Source organism: Felis catus, chromosome A1 (assembly GCF_018350175.1).
Source record: "Felis catus isolate Fca126 chromosome A1, F.catus_Fca126_mat1.0, whole genome shotgun sequence".
In the NCBI taxonomy this organism is placed as follows: domain Eukaryota; kingdom Metazoa; phylum Chordata; class Mammalia; order Carnivora; family Felidae; genus Felis; species Felis catus.
The window spans coordinates 40,821,655-40,847,398 of NC_058368.1; the positions used below are offsets into that span (position 1 = coordinate 40,821,655).

Below are 25,744 nucleotides of genomic sequence, written 5' to 3' on the forward strand. Positions count from 1 at the left end.
ATAAACTGTAATTACTTTCCTGAATATGTTTCATTCAGTGATGTTATACTCTTTTCACGTTTTAATGTGTCCTCTTCTTTGCAAGTGGAAACAAACAGCATGTGTAGCTTGAAGTTTTAGAGATTGAATAGTTAGAGCTTTTCGTCTGAATTCTTCCATCAAGACATGATCATGTTTCTTAACTTCATTTTCTAAATTTCCAGTCTTTAAGATAAGATTAACCTCAATTTTTCAAGAAAGTATGAACAGTTTGTAATGACAGGCACACGTTTATCTGATTATTTGCTGGAAGTTAAATTAGGAAGTTGCAGCATTAATTCTGTGAAATCCCATTCTTTAGAAATGAACTTGACTTTTGACCAGTTCAGACTTCTTATTTTTTATTATTTCTTAGGAATCTGAAACTCAGTAATCCTTAAAAATCAAACTGAAGTATAATCTAAATGCGAAGATACATGTATGGTCTTTGTTGTTTTGTTTTTTTTTTCCGCAAACTTAATGGAATTTAGGTAGCTCCTGTAACCAAATATAAGAGAACTAGAATGAGTGATTTGTCGTTAAAATAAAAGCCATTGTCAAATGTAACTAGAAGTTATTACATATGTTAATATTACATATAAATAATCAATTAAAGAAAACAATGGAACTTCAGGGAATAGTCTGATAGTCAAATAACAGAAAATGTTGTCAGTATGCCCCAGTGTCTCTGTGAACAGATGAGTCATTATGCTTCAAGGATAGCACCATAAATAAATATATACTGCTTATATGCAATATTAGATAACAAAGTAAAATCATAGAGAGGAAATAATGTACGTGAAGTTTTTGCATTTAGTTGCCACCTATCACCTGTTGGAATGATATTATTAAGAAACCTAAAATTTTGTGAATAAAATGATCTTTATCTATTCAGTGATCCCTACAGAAGTACAGATGATGCCTTCTCTGTCTCTGCTAAGTATTAATAAATATCACTTTTAAAGTACAATTTTTCTGTCTCTTCATTGATTATAACACTGGGCATTTTTCTTGCTTCTATCCTGGATGAAATTCTCATATGTTTCTGTAGCCTTTAGTCTTTGTAGGCTGTTTTAGTTATCTTTATATATTAGTTAACTGTCATAGTATTTTAAATATCAGCAAAGAAATATTGGCTCTTATGGTACATAAGTAACAATGGAGTAGACAAATTCCCATGTGTCAGTTACTATGTTAATTACTTAGTGATTTCATCAAATTACTAAACATGTACATAATTGTGTGTATATATCTGTACATGTGCAGTGAATAACTATAGATTTCTTATTCTATGAAACTCTAATTTATTATGAATAAATTTAACTCATAATCACTGAGTACTTCCCGTTACGAAATCTCTTTGTCTTGCTTATATCACTTAATTATAACAACAATCTTGTAAGGGCAGTTCTTACTCTGACTATTTCACTCATGCAGAAACAGACCTCGTGGAGTTCAGCCAGTTAGCAAAGGTCACAGAGCTAGAAAGGGGTGGAGATTGTGGTAAATCTTAGGTCCTCTGGCTCCTAACTCTGTTCTCCCTTTATAACAGTACACTACTTAGAGTTTTTTCCCTCCTTAGCAAGAGTGTCAATGCCCTTTCTAACTCTTACCTTCATTGACTAACAAAAATTCTCTCCACAACTCATTATTGTCATCCTTACATACTTATTTCCAATAGGTTTTATCCACTTTATGAACCAGGTCAACATCTTTCTATTTATAAAGTCTCCAGAGACTTGTTAATGCTTACCTCACATCCATTTATTTTATATTCCAGCCACCTCACCCGGAATCCAGTAGTACTTGTCTTCTCAGGGGTGTCAAAAGTCTTCTAGCCTGCAGCATCCTCTATAAAAATAGGGCTCTTCTACATCTATAACTCATCAATGACCTAATATGCTGTGCATCTCTACAACTACATTTAATTTCCTTATCAATTATATATATGTGTGTGTATATGTAAATGATATCAATTATACATATGATAGCATTAATATATATGCATATATGAAGCTTTTCTACACTTTTTTGGTGGGGAGTCTCTTTCAGTGTCTTACAACAATACAATAGTATTCAAACAAATTTATTTACTCTGTTGGATTTACGGTGTAAAGAAAGATGCTGTGAAAGAAACATATGAGCTGCAAAATATATAATTCCCCAAATCTATATTTTATTTTTTTTTTAATTTTTTGATGTTTATTTATTTATTTATTTATTTTTGGAGAGAGACAGAGCATGAGTAGGGGAGGGACAGAGAGAGAGAGGGAGACACAGAAACTGAAGTAGGCTCCAGGCTCTGAGCTGTCAGCACAGAGCCTGACACAGGTCTCGAACTCACTAACTCTGAGATTATGACCCAAGCTCAAGTCAGATGCTTGACTGACTGAGCCACCCAGGCACCCCTAAATTTTAGATTTTAAAACAGAACAACTTGTTTTGTGGACCCCTTTTGTATTTTATAAATAAACTCCCGTGTTTGCGTGATTACATCTATTTGTTGCTCAGTCTAATGGGACCTTACACAATTTAATGAATCCTGTTGTAAAAATTAGAGAATGTTATCTGTTGTTGACGGATCTGAAGTCTTCATGAAATTGTGTCTGCTGAAAAAGAACAGATATGACGGGTTGTCTGAAATTATACCTGGAACATGCAAATGATGGGCTTTTTATATGATAAGGAGGGCAATATCACTCTAGACCAATGACACCAAGTCAGGGAAGCTGTAAAGCAATGAATCCAATCTCTTGCTACCAAAATAAGATCTATGCAGGAAAATTAATAAGTAAATGCCTTCCTTTCATCATGATGGCATTTGGGAGTTTTAGAGCTCTGTAGCCCATTAGTCAGTTTAGTTAATGACTCTGCTTATCCTCTTAATCATGTGCAACACATTGACTGAGCTTCATTTCATTCAAAGTGCCTTTCAGAATCCTGATCTGAATCCGAGTTGTGGAAAATCTTAGCTTCTCAGAGTATAAAATATATTTAGTTCACATCCCTTGTTTTATGATGTCTTCAGAAAATGTGACGTGCTTCTAAGTACAGAAAATGCAAATCTGGATAAGGCCCAAACAGGTCATGGTTTCAGTGTTTGGCTCCTTCCACAGCCACGGCCTGTTTAGTGCTGAAGGCATCTATTACATTCACAACAAATTCAAATAATAAGAAAGCAAACAACAATAAATACAATTCTATTCAAAACCTTTTTTCCTTATACAATATTTAAATTTATATAAATCTATATGTTTTAGAAAAATACTTTAAATTTTATTAAGATACATTGCTGAGTGAAGAGTTAGATTTTTATAGTATGGGAGATACTCAGATTATCCTCCACCCCCCCACACTGAAGTGGCAATTCATAGATGCTGTGTGAGATCAGGGAATTTCATGCTATTGCGCTCAAGTGAAACCCAATATATTGAAAAAAGTATTTATTCATCACAAATTTCATGACAAAAAGAATAGTGATTTTATTGTATCTTCTTTATTGAAGAAACATAATTTGATACCTATGGAGTTTAGGAAAAAAATTAAGTGCAGTTGTATGGAGTTGTTTCATAATCGATTGTTGGCTACTAAAATACCATGGTGAGCATTCCACAATGTATATAAATGTCGAATCACTATGTTGCACATCTGAAATTAACATAACGTTGTATGTCAATTAGACCTCAATTAAAAATAAACACTAAAATAAATAAAAGTAAGTAAAATAATAAAACTTCCATGACTCAAAAATATAGGTATTACCTTATTTTTTTTCCATCTTTCTTCTTCCCTTCTCTTCTTTCCATCTCCCTTTCTTTTCTTGCTATCCACTAACTCCTATAACAGCCCAAATATGTCTAATGGGTGTTCTCTGGTAGAATGTATTTGATTGCATACAGTCATTTTAATTTATATGAATGTATTAGATTATAGATATTATTCTCTCTCATAATTTTGTTTTCAGTCAGCATCATCACGGTTATAAAATTTTCATGTCTATGTCTAGATCTGATTTATTATATATAACTGAAGGCTAGAATTCCATGATGTTCATCCTCCATATATTTTCCTATCCAGTCTAACAACTTGATATCAGAAGTAATGCTGTGAAAAATATCTTCACTTGTGTTTCATTGTGATCTATGTATATGAGACTCTTTTCCCCTAATAATATTCAGTAATGGCATCACTAAGTGATAGGAGTTATATATATTTAGTATGCTAAAAACTATTTGCCCTAGGTGGCTATGCTGTCTTACACTCACACTAGCAGGGGTATAAAAGATCTCACACCGCAGTGTTCCTGGAGCACTTGACATTGCTTTATGATTTATGTCTATCAAACAGGTGAAATGTGGTATCTTACTGCTCTTTTAAGTGCCACTCTCTGCTTAGTAATGGTTTTCAGCGTCTCTGAGTATTCTTATTAACTTTCTTGGTTCTTTCTTCTATAGATGTTTCCTATATTATCTTTATTATTATTTTTTTAAATGAGAATTCTTGTCTTCTCCTGTTGATTTGCAGGGATTCCTCTAGAAATGGTTTGACAAACTTGTTTCTGTAAAGGACCAGATAATAGATATTTAAAGCTGTGTGGACTGTACAACTTTGTCATAAATACTTAACTCTGTCATAATAGCATGAAAGCTTTGTAGGCAATACATAAGCAAATGAGTGTGGCTGTGTTGCAATTAAATTCTGTTTACAATGGGCCATTGGCCAGATTTGACCCATTGAAACCTAATGTACATAAATGGAAAATTCACTAAGAACAATGTCAGGAACAGTGAGGGAAAAAAGATAGTGAGACTAGCACAAAAATCATTATAAAATTACAGAGAAAAACCAGAGGTTTAATGGTGGAGTTATGAAAGATAAAATTATAAAACTGATGAAAATAAGTTTAGGAGAATATCTTTGATCCAATCCATCAAAGTCATAATGCAAACAAAGTGGTCAGCAAACAAACAAACAAAAACCTGATTAATTCAGATATTCTGTTCAAAGAAGAATATTATAGAAAAATAAAATACTAAAGATATAATAGGAAAATATAATTATAATGAGTATAATTAGTAAGAGACTAATATCTCAAACAACAATTAAACTGATAATGTCTTAAAGTAATTCACTTTTTAAGAAAAAAGAAAAAGGAAAAATTGGAGAATAGTTAATTAATTATATGTCTTTGGGCAGTTTTAAAATACCTTTTGTTTCTGGAAAGTGGAGATTTTCAAAATTGTCAGGAGTTAAGGCTGAAACAAAAAAGATCCATATTGAAGAAGATCATGCTCTTCAATTTTTGATAATTTTATTTTCAAGGGAAAGAGAAATATACCATGTTTAATTCTAACATGTTGAGTCTATGAAAGGCCATGATTTAATGGTAATGCCTACAAAAATAAGTCACTATGAAGTGGTCAAAATGCACCTGAAGTAACAGAATTATGGAGACAACATTATTATGTGTTTAATTTATTTTTAATTTCAATAAAATGTTTATGTCTATTTGTGAAGATTTTATTATTTTGTTGTTACATTGAGTGTGAAGATATATGTATGTGAGAATATAAATGAGTATATATGTATATTTATTAATTTATGTACTAATAAGAAAGAGGAAGGAAAACAATTATTAGGGAATCAAAGATATCAGTGAATAGCAGCTGTAACCAGTGTGCTCCAAGATGATGTATTAGTTATAAATCCCAAAGGGAAGAGTTACCAGTGCCGTCATTATCCCTTGAAATAAAATTTCTAGATGACTGGACTAATTTTAGAGATGTATTGCTAAGATATACATAAATTTCCAATTATAACAATGTAACAATATAACTAGGTAAATATATCACAATGACAGAAAAATACGTTAGGTACTTCTGGTCTCACAAAATTTGGAGAAAACATCCTTTCTAGGAAATCTACCAAGACTAAAAAAAATAAAATAAAATAAAATCTATATGAAAGTAAAAAACTTAAAACACTGGTGATAAAACAAATAAAACTTTATTATAAAAGGAAATTACACTCTGCTTTAAATGATCTTCAATAGCAAAAATAAATATTATGAACAGACCAAGAATCAACTGACAAAAACTCAGATCCTGATACCTCGGTCGGTTTGAGACTATTTCCTTCTTCCCCCCCCCCCCGCCCCCTCCTTCCTTCTTTCTTTCCTTGCCTTCCTTCCTTCCTCCCTCCCTTTTTCCTTCTGTCCATTATCTCTCTCTCTTTCTCTCATTTCCTTCCTCCCTCCATTTTCTTCCTCCCTCCCTACCTTTCTTCCTTTCTCCCTTTTACTTTTAGGTTTGGTTTAAATAATCTTATCAAAATGCAAAGCTTTCATCTGGTAAATTATCCTTTGAATCTAAAAGGTAGCCTTAACAAGTATAAAAGTAAAGAAAAGAGAGGCACTGGGTGGCTCAGTCTGTTAAGCCTCTGACTCTGATTTTGGCTGAGGGTGATCTCACGTTGGATGGAGCCCTGCATCAGGCTCGGTGCTGACAGCATGGAGCCTGCTTGGGATTCTCTCTTTCTCTCTCTCTCTCTCTCTCTCTCTCTCTCTCTCTCTTTCTCTGTCTGCCCCTCTTCCACTTGCACGCATGTGCTATCTCTCTCTCTCTCTTTCAAAATAAATAGATAAAAACTTTTTTAAGTAAAGAAAAGAATTAAGAAGATTAATGAAGAAATATATTTAAATACATGTAGTAAGACTTTCCATCCATTTGACTCTATCTGCACTTATTTTTTAAATTTATGCAATTTTGTATACTTTGTCCATTGATCACATAAAAATCTGATATATACACATACGAGTTGTGATTTTATATTTTAGAAACAATTATTAAAGATTTGTGGTAATGTAATTATCTAAATCCATAAGATTTCATGAACTCTGGGTAATTACTGTAACTATTTGGAGAAAGTTTTAATATTTAAATAAGTGTTAAGAGACTAACTTATAAAATTAATAAAGTTGACATTTAAAAAGGATGAATAATATCAAATATCTGTCTCTGAATCCAGAAAATGTTAGTGAATTTAAATATATATATGTATATGTATATATAAGTATATGTGTATATATATATGTATATAATATATACATGTATATGTATAATATAACATATTTATATGTATATAATTATATATATCTATATATGTGTATATGTATATATAATTGTGTGTGTGTGTGTGTGTGTGTGTATATATATATATATATATATATATATATATATATATTTCCCTGAAATCTCAAATTACGCATCCTAGTCTCTCTCCATCTTTCATCTTTTCAAGTGACTTATTCTACAAACTATACTGCAATTATTCCTCATCCTATGGGGAGTTCCAGCCAATTGATACTACCAGTTTTTCTTTGCTCATAATCTACATGTTCTCAATTTCTTCGTCACCTGGATTAGGTTCCATGGTGCATCACTAATAATTCTCATCTCTCTTATGACACCCTCTGCCACACTATATGGTAAAATTGCACTATTTTTAATCCCAGTGCTTCACCTATCCTGTGTTCACACAAACAGCTAAACCTGTCTGGAGCAGAATACATACTTCAGTAAGTTACTGAACTTTATCTAACACATTTCCCATAATTCCCAAACTGGTCACACTTGATATATTGCCAAGTGGATTTCATCTCTCAATTTTCAAATAGAATTTTTTCCACTTTTTTTTTGTCTTCCTAAAGATTTCTATACCCCTCTGCTTCCTCATACTGCAGAGGTTTTTAAATCTGGCATTCACAGAGCCTTCTGGAGTCAGTGAAGAAAAGTTAGGTTTTCATAAGCTTAAATGAGAAAATAGAATAGGAAATGTTGACTGATAACTAACTGAAACTTTTCCTTTAGCTTTAAATATACACAACAAACCACTGTTGTTTTAACAAAATCTCTGGACCTTGTCATCAATAGAAAATGCATATATTTAGGGGCGCCTAGGTGGTTCGGGGGTTAAGTATCCAACTTCACCTCAGGTCATGTTTTCACAGTCTGTGGGTTCAAGCCCCTCGTCAGGCTCTGTGCTGACAGGTCAGAGCCTGGAACCTGCTTCAGATTCTGTGTCTCACAATCTCTCTGCCCCTCCCCTGCCTGTGCTCTTTCTCTCTCAAAAATAAATAAATGTTAAAAAAAAAACCTAAAGAAAAAGAAAATGCATTTATTTAATGTTACACTACAGTTGTTGCAAATGTCTTGAATTATGTATATCTTTATCACTACTTCAAAGTAAGTCTTAAAATCTAATGCTCAGCTCCATAACTTCATACATTAATTTAAAAATGAATTCATTATTATATAAAATCTGTCCCTATTAACATTTCAAACCACTCAAAAATTTTTGAGTATAACTGATTTCCTTTGTCATCTTATGTATCTTATTTCGTGAACTTGTGAGGTGTCTACCAGAGTACTAAAAGCTCCAACACACACACACACACACACACACAAATTAAGATTTTTCTGGCTGGTGACCTAAATTCTTAATTCACAGAAGCAAAGTGAACAGAATGAGTTATTTCATCTTCACCCTACAAAATCTATTCATGTATTCGATCTTGTGCCCTTATTTTCCGCTTTATTTCCAGTTAAAATGATGACTCTGTACTAGCTACTAAGGTCAAACATTTCATTTTTTGCATGGTATTTTCTCTCACCTACTTAAGAAATTTGTCCTTGAATGGATACCCTCTCTCTTCTGCATCGACTTTTTCCTCCTTACTCACTGATAGAAATGCATTAACAATGAAAGGGACTTTCATATCTCTTATATTAGAAATTACTTAATATTCTTTAACAAATATTCCGATGATCCCTGTATATTCTTAATCTCCTTCAAGTTTTGCAAGGCACTCACTTACTTAGTGTAATCATACTACATAGATTTGCCTACGGCTTGTGTTCCTCACAAAATACAATCCTTGAGAGAAGGACTTTTGTCTGTTTTATTCACCATAATCATTGAGTCTAGATCATGGTAGGAATTCAATAAACGTCAGATAGAGGATTTAAGGTAAAAAGGAACCCGCAATAGGAGATAGGAAAGTCATATTTTCCCAGAATAAAATATGTTCAACAATTACAGACTTGGAGCCACAGTAACATCAGAACATGAGTTACTAAAAACGTCTAGGATCTGGAATATCTTTGCAACAAAAATCCTATTTTAATGAGAATGGGCCATTGTTAAGTGGTGAAATAGTAATCTCCAGAAGAGGAGAGACATAGGATGGTTAACGATCAGATACCAATGTTGGAATACCATATGTAGCACAATTGCTAAATGACACCATAACACTCAATTAATAGAGCCAGCTTCATGGTCATGAGCATGTGACCTGTGAAATCATCAGTGCTTTGGGCTTACTAGAAGGGTTCCAGGCTTGGTTTATGCTATCTTCTGTCACTTGATATCCTTAATAATTTTTGAACAAGGGACCCTGCATTTCATATTTGATGTTCAAGTTAATGCAGCCAGTACTGCTTGCAAATATGAAATTACACATTTAATTTGTTCAGTCTTTAGTTAGCTAGAGAAATACAATACCATAGTTTTTTGTACTTAAATTTTTATTACACATGTGCTAGGTGTTAGATTCCTCTAGTATTTCCAAGTTTACTTTAACAATTAGCAGTTGTAGGATTTTATTTTGTAGAACATATTGGTGAATTTGACAAGTAATAAAATGATTACTTAAAATAGATCAGTCATTTACTCATATCTTTTATATGCCTATATCAGAATTTTAGTTAAGAATAAAATTAAATTGAGTTTCCCTAAAGATGTGAAAGGTCTAAGATTTTTTAAATAGAATATTCAAAGTTTGAATGTACTAAACAAAATTTCTAAGTGAACTTTTTTCTTTCAGAGATAATGTGCCTGTTCATTGAGTAGATTATTTTATTTGACATATTTTGAAAATTTTGCTTTTATTGTGCCTAAAACTTTCCCAGCTAATCACAAAATTATTGCCTTAAAATCATAATTTCTAAAATGTTTAATATCCCTTTTACGTTTAGAAGTTGCTATTTTTGTTAACTGTGATTTACTAAATTCTGAGTTACCTGAGTACCACCATTTGTCACAGGAACCAAAAAAAAAAAAAAAGTTTAGTAGTTCCATTGGCTTTGGAAACCTATAAAACTTAAACTACAACATTAACATGTAAAGAATGTTGTATATAAAAATAAATTAATAAATAGAAACTATCACATGATAGTGGAGATCTACACACCTTTTAGAAGATGTATTCAGAGTGTGTCTCTCCTAGGTTTTGATCTTAGTATAAATCACAGGAAAGAAAAAAAAATTAAATATATTTCTGTATAACAGTTTTTCTATCCTGGAAATTTGTACTAGTCTGAGACTCAGATAGCAAGTCTAATTAGATTCTCGTCCTAACTCTGTCCTTTACCAGTTCTATGATTTGGAAGATACTGTTAACTTCTTTGAGCATTGACATTGAGGTTATTATTTATGAAAAGAGTTTTTTACCTGAACTTCTGTACAAGGAGTCTAAATGTAAGTATTTAAATCATATAGATTAAGCAAGATAACAAAGGAGTCTTTCACACCTGTGCTTTCATGAAAACTTTGTCCTCTGTGTTAAATTTTAATCATTTTACTAATTCATGAATTATGAAATAGTATCTAAATGTAACTACTTTAAATCCTAAATTCTTACATATCAATGGTTGCCTGATAATCATCAATTTATCCTTAAGGCAGAGTTCATTGCCTTGAAGTGGAAGGTTCTCAATACATTTATTCCTCAAAGAAGGTTATACGATTCACTGTTTTGTCCACTAGGAAATGTAAGTATGTTAATCCCCTTCTCATGGACAGTAAAGAAGCTTGGAGAGTTTCTATTTTGCTATATGAAATCCTAATGTCTTGCTCTCTGTTTATATGTAATTTTTAAAACTCAAAAGTGAATTATTTGGCTAAGCTTGGTTTGAGTTGATCATATCTTTTCAATCAAATTAAGCATAAGAGTTAGCATTATGAGAGCACAGTGTTAAAATCATATTGGCCAGGCGATCCACAGTTTAAATAGTAAAGTTTTCATGCTAATAATTTTAATATTGTCTATAATTATAAAGACTGAAATGTCCATTTTAAATTATACTATTAGGAGAAATATATTTAGAAAAATATGCTTTCACATGTACGTACAGTATGGTAACATAAGCTTAAGAATTTCATAAGCTAAAGAGCTTTTATGAAATCTACCATTTATTTTTTTTTCAAAAATGTGTGTGTGTGTGTGTGTGTGTGTGTGTGTGCTTACTCTACATCATACACTCTACTAAGTTATGTGGGGATAAGAGCAAATAGTATTGCATATAACCAGATGTTATCAGCTGAGTGGAGAACCCAAAAACGATTAATTCGTATCCTAATTTCCAGAAACTGTGAATATTGCCTTATGTGGTAAGAGAGTCAACATTAGCTTATAGAGTAAAAGAAGTGATCAACCTATAGGTTTTGGGAGGAGGAGCTTATCCTGGATTACTAAAGTGAGCTCTAAATCCAATAATAAGTGGCATAAGAGTGGGCAGATGCACATTGACTGAAGAGGAGATGGCCATGAAATAGGAGCAGAAAATGGAGTAACATAACCACAAACCAAGGAATGCCAACAGCCATCAGAAGCTGGAAGAAGACAAGAAATGGAATTTCCCCCAGACACTCTAGAAGTCTTATACCTTAATTAAGGAGATTTGGGAATCCTGAGAAACAGAAGATATGAGCCTTACGTGACAGAAAATACAAAGATATTGGAGCCTTACTAGATTGTTGAACTTGGAAATTGCCTGACAACAATCGTGTGATCAGAATAACTTGAGAGTGGAATCCAATGGGAGAAGTGATTGAAGAGGGTGGGGCATTGGGGAAGAATCACTGGTTTCTGTAGAAAAATGGTAGAGCTATGCGGCAAGATAGTTGGTAGAAATGTATAGGTAAAAGACAGAACTAAGTGAATTTCCAAGAACAAACACGGGAGGGTGTAAGGTATAAGGAAATATTAAGATGATATACCAGCAAATGCATAGCCTCAGTATAGCTACATAGATTCCTAGAATTTCTCAAACATAAGGAAATTTCAGTATTTCCTCAAATGTCCTTAAAACTAGCTGGAGTACTTTCCCTATTGTACCATTTGGGGTATGAAATATTATGGACCATCTAAAAATTATGTATTTTAATATTCATTTCATACACTTGATTTTTGAATCTAAATATCAGCCCTTTTCAATTAAAGCTAAAATCTACTATCCCAAATGAGTATATTGTTTCAGTTTTAAACTTCATATTTTAAAATAAATATAAAGTAAGAATTTTGGTAACTTCATTGCATGTAGAGTGGATTATAAATATAAAAGAAAAAAAATCAATGCAATTTAAGAATAATTTATGGTTATATAGTTATTTTATTGGTTTTTTTTGCTCTTAGAATATTTTAGTTGCTAAATTTGAGTCTGAAAATCTATTTTCAATTAAATTTAATATGGATTATTAAAAGGATATATTGAAATGGAGTTTATATGTATAAGAAAAAGTAGGGGCGCCTGGGTGGCGCAGTCGGTTAAGCGTCCGACTTCAGCCAGGTCACGATCTTGCGGTCTGTGAGTTCGAGCCCCGCATCAGGCTCTGGGCTGATGGCTCAGAGCCTGGTGCCTGTTTCCGATTCTGTGTCTCCCTCTCTCTCTGCCCCTCCCCCGTTCATGCTCTGTCTCTCTCTGTCCCAAAAATAAATAAAAAACGTTGAAAAAAATTAAAAAAAAAAAGAAAAGTAAACTGTGTCACCAATAAATTAGTTTCTTTCAAGCAATTATATTCTAATTAAAATAAACTGTTCACAGGACAAAAAATATATGTATGTGCAGTCTCGGTGTATATCAAAAGATTTCACAATGTTTTCAGCCCTCAGTGATATGTTTCGATGATTCTCTTTATATTTCAGTCATAACATTTTTCTAAAACACCACTCCAATTACTTTCCCCCAAAAAGGTCTTAAAATATTCTTTACTTGTGCTAAATCTTCCCATTATGCTGATTTTAGAAAAATTTAAAGATAATTAATTTAAATAATATATTTAAATTGTACCCTTTATCACACTTGTAACAATCACAACATAGAAAATAAAAATACAAAATTACAACAAAAATGAAAATATTAAATAAGTAGGAGTTTCCAGAAATATTACAGAAATATTAGAAACAATTCATGACATTGTTACATGTAACTATCGTAATTAAAGGCCATAAGAAAGAAATGCCCAAGAGGTCAACATAATGAGACTGTGTTAAGCTTTTGTAACACAGGGATACCTAAGAAAGCGATGACCGTGTGAAGTGCTCTTCCCATTTTAAATAAAGCTCCATATGCCTTAAATTTGGGAACTCTCGTCAGGAGTATACTGCCTGGCTTCAATTGTCATTATATAGCAGAGGGAGAGAAGGGATTTCTGAGGGAGCCAGAGCCCAAACTATTTAGAGCTTTATAGAGTAAAGTCAACATCTTTGAATTGCAATTTTAAGCAAATGGGTAGGCAGTGCAGGCTGTGGAAAATTGGTATTATGCACTCCCTGTGGCTTGTACCACTTAGTTGCTGAGCCGCAGAATTTAGCCTATGTAGAAGCTTCTGGGTGGTATTGAAGGCTGGGACTATACTAAAGGAAAAAAGCCTATGTTCATCCAAGCATACCTTCAACCCAAACTTTACAATCATTGGAATGAGTGCAATGTACAATCAAAGGGAGAGCTCAACAATTGGAGTCAGAACACAGAGAAAAAGTTGGAAGTTGAAGGCTTTACCCTCAGCTCACTTTTGCTTTCACTAAATAATTCTTATATGAGCAGATGTTAAAGAAACGAATGCCAACATTTAGATTTTTCTCCCAATCAATGAAAGAGAAGAACTGATTCTTCATTGTGAAAGAATCCTATGTCTCACAAGGAATCATGAGATGAAACTATTTATGAACTACTGTTTTATAAATTCTCTCAGGTCCATTGGGGCGCCAGGGTGGCTCCATTGGTTAGGCGTCCCACTTCAGCTCAGGTCAAGCTCACGGTCAGTGACTTCGAGCCCCGCATCAGTCTCTGTGCTGACAGCCGGGGCCTGGAGGCTGCTTCAGATTCTGTGTCTCCCTCTCTCTCTCTGCCCCTCCCTCAGTCATGTTCTGTCTTTCTCTCTCTCTCTCTCTCTCTCTCTCTCTCTCTCTCTCTCTCTCTGTCAAATAAATAAATGTTTAAAAAAAAACAAAACAACTAAATTCTCTCAGGACCGGTCCTCCCCTTGGCATGTGCAGATTTCATCACTGGTTAAGTCATGTGTTTCGTATGGTAAAAGATACACAAAAAGTTCTATGCAAAATAATAAACTATTTGACATATTTCTAGCTTGATGCTACTATTGCTTCATTCTTTCAATCCTAACATTGTCTGCATTTTCTAAAACTTCCATATTCTCAAATTACCCTCTCCAACTCCACACTTTCTATCAATCACACACTTTTATTTACATAGGGCTTTATGTGAGAGATAATAAATAAAAGCATCATCCTTTCCAAGGTTTTTGACATTTTAAATACAAATAATGATTAGAATTGTATTGGTTCAAAAAGAGATTTCAGAGACCCAGGTATGTAATAATTTTGCTACCGTTCTTCGTGAAGAAACTGGACAGAGTATTTAGTCAATTCCAATTGTGTAGCAGCCCAGCTAAATGTTGGTAAGAATTCTGATTTATATTCCTCATGCATTTTTAAAGAATTTTTCTGCTGGTAATTTATTTTGTGTACTTCTTGGTCAACTACCAAAAAGTGGCATAAACATTTGAAGTGGCCAGGTCAGATTTGAAAGTGGTTATAAGGATTCAGTTAGGCTACTTTTCCTCCATGCCATTCGTAAAAGAACAAATAAGTAGTGCAAAAATGATAAACAATATCTGACGTCAGTTTGCTACCTTAGTGGCAGCTCTCCACCATAGTCCTTGTTCCTCATGGGAAGGCTCCCACTCTTTAGTTGTCTTAGCTGCCTGCACAGAGTAAGAAATATAACGGATTAGAGAAACCTGGAAGCATATGCTTACTGTTGAGTAGGGAGAAGATGACCTTGCCAAACCACCCCCCTCACACAAGCAGATAGTCTCAGTGCCACTTGCATACTCCTACTTGTGATTCTGTGGACGAAGCTCATCACCTACCACACCACAGGAGGAAGACACTATCAAAAAGGATGCCATGTGTTCATTTTTCTTGGCAAAAGTACTTCATGATAGCTGAAATGTAGCAGTGGTATGATTTATTGTTGCCTGCATCTAATTAATTTATTATTTTATTCATTCAGCTACTATTTTCAGGGATACTCCACTAGATTTTTTAAAACCATCACTTTTGTTAGTACTAACATGACTACTACCATTGCATCTAAGATCATTAATACTATTAATAATAGTTAAAATTTAGTAACACTATCTTTCAGGCATTCTGCTAATCACTTCACATTTATTAGCTCATTCAATTCTAACAACTATGAATGTGCCCATTTTACAGAAGAAGAATTAAGCCTAAAGAGGCTAAGTAACATGTCCAGAGACACACATTTTGAACCTGGTAAAAAAAGGGGTATGACTTCATATATCTTACATGATTCCAAAGCTAACAAGCTTCACTTCTACATGGTTCCATTCTTGTTGGTGAATAATACTGGGTTTTTTCTAATCATTTTTCGAGATAACTTGTGATGTTGATTCAAAATGTTAATGGAGGTAAAAAAAAAAGTATAGTCACGTGCCTTATGAAGAAGAAAACAATTGGACAAACTTGCATTGATAGCTACCAAGATTTATATGATCTAAAGTAATAAAGTCAGAGTGGTACTGGACACAATAAAGACAAATAGACACTGGGACACACAAAAAGCAGTATTACAGATCACTGTCAAAGGATGGGCTATCTAGCTGGTGTTGAAACAACTGTCCACATGAGAAGAGATTGGATACCTGCTCCATACCATTCACAAGTTTTTTTTTTTTAATTTTTTTAAATTACATTTCTTTATTTTTGAGACACAGTGAGACAGAGCATGAGCAGGGGAGGGACAGAGAGAGGGGGAGAAACAGAATCCAAAGCAGGCTCCAGGCTCTGAGCTGTCAGCACAGAGCCCAACGCGGGGCTCAAACCCATGAACGGTGAGATCATGACCTGAGCCGAAGTCGGACAACTTAACCGACTGAGCCACCCAGGCGCCCCTACAAAATTTAATTCCAAAGATAATATAGGGGAAGGAGCACCTGCATGGCTCTGTCGGTTAAGCCTCCGACTCTTGATTTTGGCTCAGGTCATGATCTCATGGTTTGTGACTTCAAGCCCCTGGACAGGCTCTGTGCTGACAGTGCAGAGCCTGCTTGGGATTCTCTCTCTCTCCCTCTGTCTCTCTGTTCCTCCCCCACTTCTGCACGCTTTCTCTCTCTCTCTCTCAAAATGAATAAATAAACTTAAAAAGGTATTAAGAAAATATGAAATTAAAAAAATTATTCTCTTCTAATAGTTTTTAAACTAAAATCTTATAATGAAATCCTACAGCTGCTTTTCCCAAACTATGTTGGCCAAATTGCTTTCCCTAAACAAGAATTCTTAAAGAAATCACTCTTTTGATGAAGCCTAATCAACCAGAAGCCATCAATATCAAGCCTGTAGTTTAATAGGATCATATTAATTACTTGCTACAAGTGGCATATTTCAAATATACAGTACACTGTTGTTAAATATAGTCACCAGCTGTATAGTACATCTCCAGAACTTATTTATTTTAACTAATTTAATTTTAAATTCATAAATTAATTCAACAAATATATTTTGAGTATCTAGTAGGTTATATTGAGAGGTTTTCAAATAATGGATAATGTTGTTGACACACAAAAAAACCTTTATCTCTTTATTCCAGTTCAGTTCTTTTTTCAATTAGCTAAGCTACTTACTCTAACGATATGATTGCTTAAAGTACAGTAGGTCAAATTATATGTACCAATTTAGAAAATCCTAAAACTCAAGGAAATTTGGTAGAATTACTTCTAAACATGCATAGCAGATGTGATGTAAATATGGATGTAATCATTCTCAAGTACTAGAACCTTTTTCACAGTCTTTGACTACAAAGTAGAAAACTATCACATACCATATGGTCTGTGTTATATCTATATGGCAGCTTCTCTAATGTAAATTGTTCAAGGTCAGTCTTTCTGAAGCTCCCTAATGTAAAAAATCTAATATAGGCTGAACATTACCATATAAAAGCAGTGAGCATTGTTTGTATAAGACAACTGCAAAACAAAGTTCTAAATTCCAAGTGTGATTTCCGTAACATGTTCATCATTAGTATTAAAATGAATATTTACAAAAAATTTAAAAATTTCAGAACAGTGAAATTTAATCAAGAATCAGTTTCTGAATGACACTGGATTGATAATTATAATTTCTTCTATATCTATATTTAAAGCAAACAGATCATTTCTCTTCTGTGCAGCATACTTATGCCAAAGTTGTGGTTAAACAATTCTCTTTTGTGTTTTGGAGATAAGCCTTATACAAAGGAAGGTTTTCACATCAACCTTGACCAGATGTGTTTCATTTCTACTTAGGACTTTAAAGTATATATACACTTGTATTTGGAGATGATTTAAATGTAATATGAGTGAATTTTGAAGTTTACCTTTTTAAAATTTTCCTTTAATCACTGGCCATGTCTTATATTAAATGTGTCTATGGTACAGTAAACAACTGATAATTTCTATAAAATTATTGATAATATAGAAGTTACTTCTAAGTAAATAAGCAATCTGCTTAATGTCATGAAGAGAAAATGATGGATTGACTTAAACGCTCATTTAAAACAAGTAATTGTCTTGTTCTGTTATTGAAATACTATCTTATTTAAATCAGCATATAAAAAGAAAGAAAATGAGTTAAATATTTGTAGTAAAACAGCAATGATGCTGGTGGAATAAGTTATGGGGTAAGAACCAGCATCAAACTTACCAGCACCCCTGGTTGTTAGAAGACAACAAAGTAATGCTTTAAATTTCTGCAGGAAAGGGCTTTTAAACTAGTGTTAACATTCAACTGTTTATCAACCTTGGAATCACAAGAAATCACAAACTTCACCTCTTACAAATATTTTAGGAAATTCTTTAGGCTGTACTTCATCAAAAATGAGATACTAAATCAAAGCAGTATAAGATATAGAATCCAAAATATATAATGTTTTTCCCAATAAAGACAGGAAGTCACATATTGACATCTCTGCAGGGGGAAAGAAGAACATTTGTTTCCAACTGGACTCGGGAAGGGACCCCAATAGATATATAACTCTGATGGGAAAAGAGTTGATATGAAACACTATCCCCCAAATTAGGAACAAATGATTAAGATGACAAGAAGGAAAACAAAACAAAACAAAACAAAAAGGAAAGCAATCATGGCTAAAGATTACAAACATTTTGGCCAAAATATGAGTTTAAGAAACAAGGTGAACCAAGAGATAAATCAAATTAGAGAATTCAGAAACTTGTAAGTTGTGGGAAAATCTCAGATAATAAATAGTGCTTTTAAAAGCAATAAGGGGGCGCCTGGGTGGCTCAGTCGGTTAAGCATCCGACCTCACCTCAGGTCATGATCTCATGGTCTGTGAGTTCGAGCCCCGCATCGGGCTCTGTGCTGACAGCTCAGAGCCTGGAGCTGTTTCAGATTCTGTGTCTCCCTCTCTCTCTGACCCTCCCCCGTTCATGCTCTGTCTCTCCCTGTATCAAAATAAATAAACATTTAAAAATTTAAAAAAAAAGCAATTAAGTGTTAAATTTGGGATGAAGGGATTAACAGGTCTTTTCTCCAGGCTCAGGGATGCCTGAGGACTTGCTTTTTATTCTAATCTTCCTTTAATCCTAACTTGGGATATTTATACCAGCATCGAGGGAACTACTCAGATTGCTATACATTGACTTCACACTGTACCTTACTGTGAACATTTTTTTTTGCCTAATCTATAACCAATTAATAAATGGTAATTGATGACATGTAGCAGCACCAGAGAATAGGAACTTTCATATACAGTTTTGGGTCCTACTTGACTAGAAAACTTTTTCAACTGAAGAGATCTCATAGTTGATGGTGTTTCTGTTTTAAGTTAATCATAATTCACCTGCCATTGTGTCAGTGATCACATGTGTCCCAAAAGCTGTACAATCTGAGAACATCAGCAGCTACATCTGGAATCCATGAGGCTTTTGCTCTACTCTTGCTGTACAGGCAGTATCACTTCTGTCTATTATTTGTTCTCAAAGTCAAGTAAACTTTAAACTCTGTTGGGGGAAACCTGAGGTATCAGTTCTCTTTTTCAAGAAGTAGATGCCCAGGAATGTAAATTGGTACAAACAGTATGGAAAACTATATGAAGCTTCCTCAAAAAATTCGAAAAAGAACTGCCATATGATCCAGAAATTTCCACTTTTTGGTATTTATTTGAAGAAAACAAAAACACTAATTTGAAAAGATGTATACTACCATACTTACTGTGGCATTATTTACAATAGCCAGGATATAAAAAAAAAATCTAACTGTCCATCAATGGATGAATGAATAAAGAAGGCATGATAGATAGATAGATAGATAGATAGATAGATAGATAGATAGACATACAGATTCAGAGAACAAATTGCTATTTGCTGGAGGCAGGGGATGGGGATCACATACAATGGGTGAAGGGGGTTAAAGGTAAAACCTCTAGTAATAAAATAAATAAGTCATGGGGATGAAATGTACAGTAGTGTAACCATAGATAATACGATATTGCATATTTAAAAGTTGCTAAGAGAGTAAATCTTAAAAGTCCTCATCACAAGAAGAAATATTTTTGTAACTATGTATGGTGACAGATGTTAATTACACTTACTGTGGTCACCATTTTGCAATATATACAAATTACACATCATTATTTTGTACATCTGAAGCTAATTTAATGTTATATGTCAATTATACCTCCATAGGAAAAAAAAAGCAAAGTGGCAGGTCAGATGCCAACATGAGATTACACGTGCAAGAGATGCACTGGATGAACAAAACAGAAAAGTAATCTAGAGTCAGCCAGGACCGTCTTCCAATTTCCAGCTGTCTGGATCCAGTGGAGAGAATGAAGTAAAAAGGATTAGGTAGAAAGCTTCTCAGACTACAACCGTGTCTCCTAAGAAAGTTTCAGCCAGGTCATTGGGAGCATCCTAGGGCTAAAATTGCCTATTTAAAGAATTCTGCATCTTGTAGGAATGGTCCTGCATGGTACCACCACTTTGCTCATCATAGTACTTCCTTGTTCAGTGTTTGGTTAGGAGGAACCCATGGAAATGTGGCCTCAGCGCAAATGTGGGGATGGATACAGAATAGGAGTATATCAGCCATCCATTAATATGCTTTCCGTAGGAGCTATGAGAGTCTTATTTTCATCATCTTAACAGTCTACCACTTGTTGAGTAGGAGTGGTTGTAGTGACGTACACTACAGTTTCCAGGAGCAGTTCCTCCACGGGTTCCTTGGGCCTCTCCTCCTGAGAGGAAGCTTAGAAAAAGCAGGTCAGGGGAACAAACTATTTTGTTGCTGTTGATGTTAGGGCCATAACTAGTAGTCATCCTCTCCTTTGATTATCCATCTCAAATTTCCTTCACCTTCCTCTATTTCCTTGCATGTGTTGGTATATTACCCACTGATGTGACCCAAATGTATTCCTGTGCAATATGCGTCCTTGAAAATCACGCCTTTTCCAAGTTGAATTACTGTAAGGGTCCACTCAACAATCATGAGGCAAGGAATACTGGAGGTACCCAGTGGATTGCCTGAGTTCCACATATAGATTACCCTGACCTCTTCAGGCAAAAGCAATCCTACCTCCTCCTGCTGATTGTAGTCAATTACACTTAACTGTAATGTTGCCATTTCTACTAGTCTGATGGTCTCTGGACATAAGGAGTTCAAAATGCTCAGGTGGCAGTTGTAGTTCAATGGAATGTGTACTGTGTACTGTGTCCTGTGGCAAGAATGGGCCATATTAGGGAAAACACCTTCAACCCTGCAGAGCTCAGAGTTTCAGGAATGGGAAGCACAAAATACTCTTGTACATCGCTGAGAATAATGTCAAATGGGGCCACTCCTACTTCTATCACTTGGTTTCCAGACCTATTTGGGACACAGAGACTTTTGTTTTTGAGAGAGAGAGAGAGAGAGAGAGAGAGAGAGAGAGAGAGAGAGAGAAAGAGAGAGTGAGAGAGCTTCCAAAGTGGAATCTGTGCTGACAGCAGACAGCCCTATGTGGGGCTTGAATTCACTAACCATGAGATCATGACCTGGGCTGAAGCTGGATGCCTAACCGACTGAGCCACCCAGGCGCCCCTGCGATGCAGAGACTTCTGAGTTAAAGCATATTCTGCATCCTGAAGCATGGCAATTTATCCTTTTAAAGGATTGCCTCTAAGCTAGTGTTTTGTCTTTGCTTTTTGAAGGGTGTTCCAGCCCTCTGTGAGACCAGCTATTTCTAAGTAGTACACTGGTGATACAGCAAGTGGATTCCCTGGTTATGCCTCCACACTCACACTTTTGCAATGAAGTGAGTCTTCTAGTTGCATGCATTATTGCCTGGAATCCTGCGGTAAGGATAGTTCTAGAGTGGTCCCCAAGATTCCCATCCCTTGATATGTATACACTGTATAACCCACTATATATCATTCTCTTTTTATGGCTGCCTATAAGCACTGCTGAACTTATAATTTGATAGGTCTGGAAGACTATAGCTTATAATGAGGAATTTCAGATACTTGGTCACTTGTTGTTCCGTGGTCGAGTGTTCTACCTCTACCAAAGCTCAGTGACATACCATGAACTGTTTCTGAAAAGACATGTTAATCTCTGTTGGAGATTTTTTGTTCTTACTGGGAATGAGGATGGTTTCAGAGTTTAATTTGGCTTTACCCACTATGAGAGCTCTTTCTCCACAGGCCAAGGAATCAATGTAAGAGTTACTCCAACTGGCAAGTATATCCTCCCCTTTAGTGTGGGTGGCCCTACCTAATCAGGTGAGCCTTTTAAAAAGAGGATCCAGAGATTAGATACAGAATAAGTCAGAGATATTTGAAGCTATAGAAGATTCTCTTCTATTGGCCTTACAAAAGAAAATGTCATGTCATTAAGAGGCATGTGGCAAGAAATGGTAAGCAGCCAGTCAGAGCTGAGAGTTGTCCTCTGCTGACAGCCGGAGATCTCCATCCCACAACTACAAGGAACTGAATTGTACCAATGACCACATAAGCTTGACAAAGACCCTGAAGTGCTCCACGAAAGAATACAACCAACTTCTTAATTTTTAAGATTCTGAGCAGAGAATCCAGCTAACCTGTACTGGATTTCTGATCCACAGAAACTGAGAAATAATAAATGTATTTTGTTTTAATCCACCAAGTTTGTGATAATTTGTAGTGAAGCAATATAAAACCTGTATAGATTCCATACATGTGGGATAGAAATCTGTAAGCCCTCGTGCAGTAGTGTTGGCTAAGGCTCTGTAGGTGGGAAAGCCAACCCTATACCTGGAATATGTTTCAGTATAAATTCTGGCTCTTCAAGAAAAGTGAGATTTGGCACCAAGTTGCTTATACTTGAGGAATAGTGTAGTATTGCGGGCTCAGAATAGGTCTGTCTGGCAGGTTGGGCATTGCAAAGAGGTGGTAGCTAGATTAGCCTTGATAAGCACAAGTCCATGTCTCTGAGTCAATTCATAGCCTCAATTTCTGCCACTCACTGCACTAGCAGTCGATGTTAAGCAGGGTTTGATTGCTGAAATAGATTCACGAAATCCAAGATGAAATACTTACAAATCTACAGTTTATCACCACAAACAGACATAATATATCAATGACAGCATTAAAGTAAGCAAATGCATTACAGCCAAAGTCTGTCTCACAGCCAGGGGTCCAGAGACATCAGGTGCAGGCTCCTATTGTAATCCATTTCTAAGGGCCATGGATGGATGCACTTTTTTTCTTGGATCAGGAACCACCAGTGCGTGCATGGAACACCTTGGAATTAGGGAGCTCAAAAAGGGATCTTGGCTGGAGATTTTTATTTTTTATTTTTTGCTGGCCATGTAACATATTTCTGCTACATAACCAGCTTTAACAGCAGAGTCCTCCAGGGTCTCACAGAGACCAGGTGTGAATCATCAATCTCATTGTTATCAATAAACAGTGCTGACGAGCTGGAACAAATGGGCTGGAAACTCTTTAGACCCATGGTTATAAAGCAACACTATTAATCAGAATGTTTCATGCCTAGACTAAGGGTCATTGCCGTGCACAAACTTCAGCAAGACAGTTCAAGCTAATTCCAAGCTTGCTATAATTAACCTTCACAACATAACCATTATTCCATTTGTGTCCCTATCATGGCACTCCCAAAATGGCACATGAAGTTTGGCTAACATCAGATGTCCAAGTCGTTTTATCTGCTTGGTTATCCCATACTATTTTCATGGTGGATGCTTTATGATGGGCATCAGCGTGTGACTCAAATATCTTCACACTTGGGGTCCACGTCCATGTGCCATCCATCCATGTGCTGGTTCTGCTACCACACAAAGTAGATGGCCAGTTTCATTGTCAGCAGCTCTACCCTTTGGGAAATATTTTCTTTCCACTTTCATTTGTAGCCACTCTGAACATGACTGTAATGCTGATAGCACCCATTTTCAGCTTGTACCAACATAGTGAGCCAAGTCAATTATAAATGAAGCCTGAGGATTGTTCTTTTTCCTTCAATTGAACATACAGGAACACGCATATAAACAAAAATGTGAGCTGTGAAAAGTTTGTGTAACTTAGTGCTGACATGAAAGTCTAGGCTACCCACTCATGCAAGCTTCTCAGTGTCCTCTTAGACTCCTTAAGCTCAATCTAGGGTAAACATTCCCAAATTATGACCACCTATGGGACTCTGTAAAATTATAATGTGGTGGGTTCAGCAAAACACAGCTCATAATGGGAAGTTCCAGATGCATTGTTACTTGTTGCTCCATGGTTAGGTGTTCTGTCTCTATTAGGGTTCAGTGACATGCCAGGAGCTATTTCTCAAAAGGTGTATAATTCTCTGCTTCAGATGTTATGTTTTTTAAGGAGTGGGTAGTTTCAGAGTTTCATTTGGCTTTCCCAATGTGATAGCTCTCACTTCACCAAGGAATCAACATAGAAGTTACTCCAATTGGCCACTGTAGTAGTAGTTGGTGAGTAGAGAAATGGACAATAGGTGGGGCTATGGGCTCATTGAGCCCACCAAGAGCTAGCCTAGCCAGGGCCCCAGCCCCATTTACTATCTGTTCTCCCTAAGTCCCCATGCTAACAAGGTATCTATAACACAATTCGTGTCTCTGAGTAGCAGTGTCAACCAGAACTCATCCCCAATAGTCCTCAAAATACCTATTTTGTGCCTAGTGTAGAATCTACTGAGTAAATGACTATAGCTACTTTTGGTGAGACTAGGAAAATCATTATAGTGTATAATTGCTATGTTGATAGGGTTTTTCCTTTCAGGGAGCTAACATCTTATGCCAATGAGTTCTGGATTCAAAATTGGCTCAGATGTGAGTACTGACTAAAGGACTGAATCTTGTCTTCAATTCTTGCCTTTCCGCCTTTTACAGTTGGGTAGGTTAAGTAGCACTCCTTTTGCTGCCTATCAGTTTTTGTCTATAGGGACATTATGCTCTATTTAATGTCTTTATAACTTCTTGCCATTCAATATGTTTCAGCATCACTCAGTGTCCCTTTAGCACTAGTCGTGAAATTTGAGCACTGGTAAGTGGGCACTGAACATGAAGTTGACTGATTTAGTCACATAATTTTTCCTTTCTCATATAAAAATACATGGCTGAATCACAATGAACCACTTCTGAACTGGATGGAGATGATTAAGCATCACCCATAGACAGTGGGATGAGAGGAACAGTGTAACAAAATGAGACTTGAGTTGAGCTTGCATAAGAGATGGAGATGTTGTCTTCTGTGTGAAGAAGTATATAGGTTTGGTGACCAGAGTGAGAGACTGACCTACGGTTTGCTCCATTTTCTATATTGTACAGTTACTGCCTAGAAGTGCCTTGCAAGACAGACACGCCATTTCTGAGACTTCCTTGCATCTCACAATGGAAACTTTTTTGCCTGTGTTATGTGAATAACATCGGCAAATATTATTACTTCAGAGCCTGGATATAAGGAATGATTGTGCTTTCTCTATCTCCGATCTCCCCCAGCTGTATGTAAACAGAGACAACACCTCAGGACAGGGATTCTCAAAAGTGTGCAGCAGCATCAGAAGTATCTGGAAACATAGGTGAATCAAGTTCCCAGGCTTACTTCTGACTTTGTAAATAAGAAATACAGGGCTAAAAAGGGTCTGAGCAGTCAAAGCAATCTCTGTTTTAGTATGTCCTCTAGGCAATTCTGGGGTGCGGTACAATTTTATAACACGTTGGATAGATGCAAAGGTTGGAAGGAGACTAGATCCCTAAATTACCATGTAGAACAAAGCCCTTGTTATACGAAAGTACTGCTATGAACTGTGAGTTACAAAAGTTGCCCTTTTATATATGTTAGAAGTTTTCAGTCTGTTTGTTGC

The 25,744-nt window shown here is 35.3% G+C and overlaps 1 long non-coding RNA gene across 1 annotated transcript in view; it reads right to left on the reverse strand.

The window, feature by feature from the left end:
- Positions 1–3,815: 3,815 nt before the first annotated feature.
- Positions 3,816–25,744, reverse strand: part of LOC109498326 — a 59,795-nt gene continuing 37,866 nt past the window's right edge. The window contains exons 2-4 of the long non-coding RNA XR_002155092.3: positions 15,010–15,081; positions 5,226–5,273; positions 3,816–4,576 (exon numbers count right to left, since the gene is read on the reverse strand). This is a non-coding gene — a long non-coding RNA (uncharacterized LOC109498326). The remainder of the gene's footprint in view (positions 4,577–5,225; positions 5,274–15,009; positions 15,082–25,744) is intronic.